We start from the raw sequence: 7,239 nt of genomic DNA, 5'->3' as shown, positions 1-7,239 counted from the left end.
CATGCAGTTTAATCAGCTGTTTACTGGCATTTGAAAAAGAAAGAGAAAATTTAATTGCCCCGTGTTAAGTCCTTTTTAAAGTATACGTTTTATTTCCCATTTTACTGAGGCACTTCTCTTCCACTTTTTAGATTTTCTAATTATAGAATTTGCTTACTGAAAATGTGTGCTTTAGGCTAGAAAAGAATATTTAGAAATCCTTACCCCAAAGAAAAGCAAGTGGGAGTGGAAATTTGAAAGAGGACCGCCTAATTCAGCACTAAAACCAGTGTGAGAAGCAGTGTGTGAGTGTGTGTGTGTGTGTGTGAGCATGTGCATGTGTGTGTGTGTGTGGCTAAAATGTGCTTTTCAAAGTGCTGAGAGGTTGATGGGAATGTTTGATTAGCTCCTCTGAGAAAAGAGAAAAGTTGCTTGGACCTCTTCTTGTTTCTTCTTTAGAATAATTTGGATGGGATTTGTGATGCAGAAAAGCTTAAGGAAAAAAGGATATTCATTCTGTGTGGTGGAAAATTTTTGAAAAAAAATTGCTCTCTTCAAACAAGGTATGTCTGATGAATTACTAAGCTATGTAGATAGTTTGCTTTCCATTTCTTATTATAAAAACCTTAAAATGTATTTATCATTAAGAAACTACAATACATACCTTGAGCAAGTAATCAGTCTGTACAAATTTTAGTCTCAGGAGAATTGGGAGGGGGTGGGGGGAGTTGACATCCTTGTAAACAACTAATATTATGTAGATCCACTATAAATGAATTGTGCTGAGATGAGATTAGAACAAGATTTTTGACTGTATTTTTAAACCAATGTTATTATGGTTAAGACAAGTTGGAAAGTATGACATAAGTCTCTTTATTATGTTACCCTTTTTTATACCTTGCTTCCTCTATGGAATATGATAGCAATGTAACAAATTGCTTCCAACAATGTATGAAAAGCAGTATGAGAAAAGGACACATTGATGCTAAGTGAAGAGAAATGATTTAGTGTGGATCTAAACTTCTCTCTACTCAGACAGATCTCAGTGGAATGTGGCTAGTTGTACAATTCTGTATCTTGTTTCTACTGGAAGTGTTTTCTTAGGCTGAAAGCTTCTTTAACTGATAAGCCCGAGAAAAGGCTGGTATTGTCAAGTCTACTATTGTAGCTCAAATTTGCCCAGGGAAACAGGGTACAAATCTCTTTTAAGTATGATTTGTGTCAAACTAGTATAAACATGGGATAAATGACTCAAGCACAGGTTAAACAGAGAGGATAAGATTGAATAGTTAGACTCGATCCTTTCCTCCAAAAAACCCAGGCATCTTTGCCATCCCCAGATCGAGAGTGGAATTCCAGATTTTCTTTGGGTTTATTGTAAAAATAAAACCAGGCATTCTTGGCTGTGGTGGTTATTCAAAAATGTGAGCGTTAAGAAAATAGCATTTTGCCATTACGTTGCGTTGCAATAAATTTGGAAGCTTTGGTGGCAAAGTTCTGAGGTTGTTTTTCCCTCCATCTCTTGAAAGATGAAAACACCCTGCAGCAAAGCAAGATCAAACGCTATTTGTTTGTGTATTTTCTCTGTTATGTACATTAGCTGCAAGGGGTGACTACGCCTCCTTCGGTAGGAAAGTTGGACGTGTCTGTCTGTTATTTATTGAATTAAAATACCCTCTTTTGTAAAAGGGCTTTAGACAGAGAATTGCGAGACTAAAGGGCTACATTTTTAATTGCAATGTGCTGGTTTCCCAGACTAAGCTTGATTTAAATATATCTTACACCTCACCACGGAAAGGAAACACCTAAAGAACATTGGAAATGCTTAGTATCCATCCTGAAATAGCGTTCACTCTAGGAATATCATTTAGAAGATCTAGGGATCTCTTTTGCCAAGTTACTGATTACAGGAAGAATAGTTTCTTTCAGAAAAAAACACACTGGGTTTAAAATGGTTTATGAATAGCATCGGGAAGACAGAAATGCTTGTGCTGTTCTCGTCTGTAATTCCTGTCAGACGTACCGGGACGCGGGAAAGCAGTAGGGTTAGCTCACTGTTGCAAGCCTGGAGTCCTGTAAGGGTAACAGTTCTGCCACTACCTGGCTGAGTCACCTGGGGAAAGGTGAGCAACCTTTCCCGACTTTCGCTTCCCCATCTGCAAAGGAGAAACCGCAATGCCTACCCACATCCCTCCCACGGTGGTCAGGAGCTTCAATATTGATTCCCAGCTCCAATAGGGTTTTGAAACTTGAAAAGTTCTATAGACAAGTAATCTTCCCCCCGCCCCCATCCCATATTCAAGACCAGATGACACTGGAAGGAGTCATTGGTCTCAAAATAAATGTTTCGTGGCCTCCAGGATGTTACTTGTGGCCACATGTGTAACTTCTCTGCTCGCTTCCTTGGAAGCAGAAGCCAGGTAGCAATGGCGGTGGGTGATCTGTCAGGAGAAGGGCATTCCAGCTGTGTGAGCTTGGGGAAGTTACTCCACATCTCTGTGTCTCCATTTCCTCACGTAGGAGATGAAGAAGTTGGACAAGATCGTCTCTAAGTTTCTCTCCTAATGCTATGGTTCCATGCACTGGGACCTCGCCAATGTCAAGACATGGCCAGGCCTCTATACATTACAAAGTGAGGAAGTAGCAAAATGGGGTTTGGAACCTGTGGTATATTTAAAATATTTATGTTTACGTAACTAATGACTTTTTGAAGTATACAAAAATGAAATCTACCATAACTGCATATTATATAAATATAACATAAATGTGTATATATGTATATACATGTGTATATATTATATTACCATATTATTATAATATATATATGTTACTAAGGACAGTGTGGGCCAAGTTGTATAACAGACTTCTTTCAGTTTCCTGGTGCATTTCTATGACTACCTGCGTACCCTTGTGTAGAGATAGTATCAAATATCTAAATTTAAGGCCTTCCATGCAAGGCCAAGGCCAAGTGGCCCTCCTGGGCTATGTGGATCCTGTGGGAGTTTGTCTGGCAGGAGGACCCACCACTTCTTAAATGTGTTAACTTCGGCAAGTTACTTAAGCTCTCTTGGGCCTCAGTTTTCTCATCTGTAAAAGGTGTCTGTTATTAGTGCCTACCTCATAGGATTGTGGCAAAAAGCTTCTGTTGGTGCTGGTACTCCGTCAGCACCCAAATGTTAGCAAATATTTTCTTTATTATATGTAGCTGGAATGAAGAAATCCGATCAGCTGTGAAACAAATCAATTGTAATACTCTTCAAACTTTTAAACATTAACCCTGTGGATGTGGGAAGCAAACAGATTTGTGAAATTATGTGATATTAATATAATTATTAGAAATGTGTTGCCATTTCTTCATCCAGAGGATGTGAGCTAATTCATCAATCAGCAAATGATAAGCAAGAGAGGCAACTTCTGTGATGCCTGTAATTCGAGAAGCCCCAAGGGCCCCCCTCTCCTTGCCTAAGAATGGGTCCCTCTGTGGTTTGCAGGAGGTGGTGGTATTCCTGGCCCTCTGAACATACAGAGGGGGAGCTAGAGAACTGCCCAGGGAACCTGCTACCTTTTACAGGTATGACAGGTCCTTGTGCATGTGGCGTTGAGCAACTTCTGTGAGTGCAGAGAATAGGTAAAGAAAGGAGCAGTAGAGGGGGCGCCTGGGTGGCTCAGACGGTTAAGCGTCTGCCTTCGGCTCAGGTCATGATCCCAGGGTCCTGGGATCGAGTCCCGCATCAGGCTCCCTGCTAGGCGGGGAGCCTGCTTCTCTCCCTCTGCCTCTGCCTCTCTCTCTCTCTCTCTGACTTTCATGAATAAATAAATAAATAAATTAAAAAAAAAAAAAAGAAAGGAGCAGTAGAGCAGGACAAATTTAGTTGTGGTGTCAGCAATGGCTGTTGGATATTGTGCTGGTTCCTAATTTTTAATTAAGCTGCAGGAGTGCACGCCAACAACCGGGGCCTCCACAGCCCCTTGTCAGCCCGGATCCGGCCCCTAACTCCTGTCACTTGCCTGCATCTCTGGGCTCACCTGCAGCTGGCCCCTCCAGGGGGTGCACCTGTGTCCTGCTGGCCCAACTCTTGTCACCAGCCTCCACCGCTGTGCACAGCGCGTGGCGAGACCCTGCAGCCACGGGAGCGCACGAGGACAGTCAGGGGCCCACACCTGCTAGAGTGCCAGCAGCAGGGCCTGGTTCTTGCCACGACACATGTGTCTGCACCTGGCCCCTGTTGCGATCCAGGCCCCTGCAGCTGACCCCTGCAGCTCCTGCTTGCACACCACCAGCTCTGGCTGTCACCACTGCCTACCCTGGTCTCTAAGGACCCGAACAGCCCTTGCAGATACCCCCAACATGCTCACCAAGGACTACCCGGTTGCCAAGGTTGGGGACCCCAGCAGCCACACCTCCCTGGACCCAGAGGCACCACAAGCCCCACTGGACCCAGGGTCACGGGGCGCCCCAGCATGCCTCGACCCACCAGTGAGGACACCTGACCAAAGTAACCTTCCCTTACTGAAGTCAGGCCATAAAGTCTAGAAGAGGTAACTGGACACCTACGCAAAGCTATGAGCATCGTGAAGAACCAGGGAAATGACATCACCAAAGGAACACAGGAAACCTGAATTAACTGACCCTCAAGAAATGGAGATGCATGAACGACCCGACAAAGAATTCACAAGCGAACACAGCTAAAGAATTTAATGACATCAGGAAAACAACATAAGAACAAAATAAGTTCAACAAAGACACAGACAACATAAAAAAGAACCAAACAAATTTTGGAACTGAAGAATAAAATTTTAATTAAAGAATACACACACGCACACACATTTAAGTCAGTGTGAGATCACCTAGGTGAGTTCCTGTTTGCAGACCAGGAAGTGAAGGACCAAAATCCAATGAGATTCCCAGAGGTCCATGTTCACAATGGAGCAAAGACTATTTTGGTCTTGTTTATTGCATTTTTCTATGGTTACCTCATCCATTACACAAACAGTTGTGGATACGGGATTTAGAATTTGTTTTTAATCAACTAGAAAACTTTTCCACTTCAACAGATTGCAAATCTTAAAGAAATCTCCTTAGAGACTGCCTATCTGAAGTGCTCGGGGCTGCCTGGGGAGTGCACAAAGCAGGCACCAAGCGATGCTCTGAGTTGAGACCTATAAAAGCTGCACATCATGTGGCAATCCTGCATTAGGCAAATCCCCCACACAGCAGATGTTGTGGCTCGGCTGAAATCCATTGCCACATTCCAGTGCTAATATCCTCAGGGAGAAAGGTGAACTGAGATAATGGGATGCCAAAGTCCTCTTCTGAGTCAAATCTACAAGCCACGGGTCTTAGAACAAAAGGAATACTAGTTTGGTTTAGATTCAGTTTAGGGACTATTTTGGTGTTTGTGTTTTATTTTGATGTTACAATTTTAAAAACTGTGTAGGCTCCTTTCTGCTTCCTATTACTTCACTGGATTCTTTTTTCAATTCTTTTTGAAAATGCTAGATATCATTCCTCCGCTATTTGATTGGTTCAGTTGTCCTACCATCATCTAGAAGATTTCCATGAGAATGGGCTGAAGATCCTTATAAATCTCTGAGAGAGAAGGAAGGAACACGGGTGTAGAATCACTCCCTTTCTGGAGCCCTAGAAGAATTTAGCTCAATGGCAGTCACAAATCCATGTGGCTCCTTCACCAACAAGTCCCCAAATCAGCCATAATTAACCTGGGCAGCTTTGCCTCTGTAGAGTCTTCAGCTGGAGTCTAAATGCACCATGTTTGCAAGAGGATGAGCTAAAAATGACGAGATTGATGACGGTACTCACGATTAACCACCACCAAACAACAAAAGATCATATTTGCTGACACCCACACAGCTCTTCTCGTGTGCCAGACACTGGTTTAAACCCTCTTCATATATTCACTCATTTAATCCTAACAGCAACCCTATGAGGTAGGTTGTAACTACTCCTATTCCACAGATGGGACATCTGAGGCACTGAGAAGTTAAGTTCTCCAAGGTCACACAGCTAGTAGGCGACGGAGCTCAACCTCAAACCCAAGCAGTCTATTTCCAAAGCTCACGTTCTTAACCTACCAGGCAATGAGTACACATGCTCCTGGTTTTTCTGTCACCGTACCAAATTAATCTTTGCCATCCCTGAAAACATTGTCTTCAAGCCGAGTAAATTCCAAAGAAACTATTCCTTCCTGCAAGTAGAGACACAGGAGTAACCCTGATGCAGAGGGACAGAGGTTTTTTTATTTCCGTCATTCTTAGATGAGCTCCTGGCTTAAGGACACTTTTCAGGTAGAACCTGACTCTCGGGGGAAGGCTGAGGTGCAGAGCTCGTTATCAAGCCCTAGGAGTAGCCGGTTCCCGAAAGGTGTCCTTTATCTTCACTCCAGTGCTAAGTTAGCAGCAAGGCACAGAAAGAAACTTGTTTCCTAATGACTCAGACTTCAGAGAAGCACTTTCCCCAATAAGGGTCTCTACATTGACAAGACTCTAGTAAAAATTTCTCAAATTCCTTCCTTCAGTGAAAGAAAGGTTAAAGTTTTATGTGGACATGAGGTAAAAATTCATAAAAACCACCCTTCAGGCTATAGTGGGAAGGGACTCTCTGCATTCTTTCTTCTCAGATTCAAAAAGAAAAAAAAAAAGAGAGAGAGAGAAACTATTCCTTCAGGGGAACCCAGTGTATAGTTTCCAAGAGATCAGGTCACTGGCATCTCAATGCTAAGTGAATTCCCTCCTCCAGTTCCTGTGTCCCAGACAGAAAACAGGCTTTGGAAGTAAAGGTGCGAGTCAGCTTGCCCAGACTGGCTTTGCTTGTATAATAGAGTGAGTGAATCTATAGTCCAAAAGGTAAAAGGAATCTGGGGAAGCAGAGATAACACTGAATGACAGGAACAACAAATATTTATTGGGCCACCATCATGTGCCATTACAATTCTACATGCTTGGGAAGAAGAGTGAACAAAATAGTCTCCGTTCCCCTAGAGCTTGCCAATCTGGGGAGCATTGGTGGTATTATGGCTGTGAAAAACCTAGACTAAAGAGGCTGGACAGAGCAGGGAGATGAAGTGATGATTTGCACTGCATGGTTAGATAAATGTCTGATAAAGGGACATTTGAACAGAGAGAGAGAGGTGAAGGAAGCCATGGAGCAACCTATGTGAGTACTTGGGGGAAGAACAATCCAGGCAGACCAAAGAGCAAATGCAAAGGCCTTGAGGTAGCACCATGCTTGGGAGGGCCACG

General features: G+C 43.1%; 1 protein-coding gene across 2 annotated transcripts in view; it reads left to right on the top strand.

Annotated features, from left to right (window-relative positions):
* Positions 1-299: 299 nt before the first annotated feature.
* Positions 300-7,239, top strand: part of VIT (vitrin) — a 100,400-nt gene continuing 93,460 nt past the window's right edge. Inside the window, exon 1 of one of the 2 annotated variants that reach the window (XM_081796916.1) lies at positions 300-542. The gene's annotated coding sequence lies outside the window, so the exon portion shown is untranslated. The remainder of the gene's footprint in view (positions 543-7,239) is intronic. The other variant, XM_081796917.1, reaches the window with a different exon arrangement.

Source organism: Leptonychotes weddellii, chromosome 10 (assembly GCF_054177405.1).
Source record: "Leptonychotes weddellii isolate Sample4059 chromosome 10, ASM5417740v2, whole genome shotgun sequence".
NCBI lineage: Eukaryota > Metazoa > Chordata > Mammalia > Carnivora > Phocidae > Leptonychotes > Leptonychotes weddellii.
This window is presented reverse-complemented; position numbering and strand designations above follow the sequence as displayed.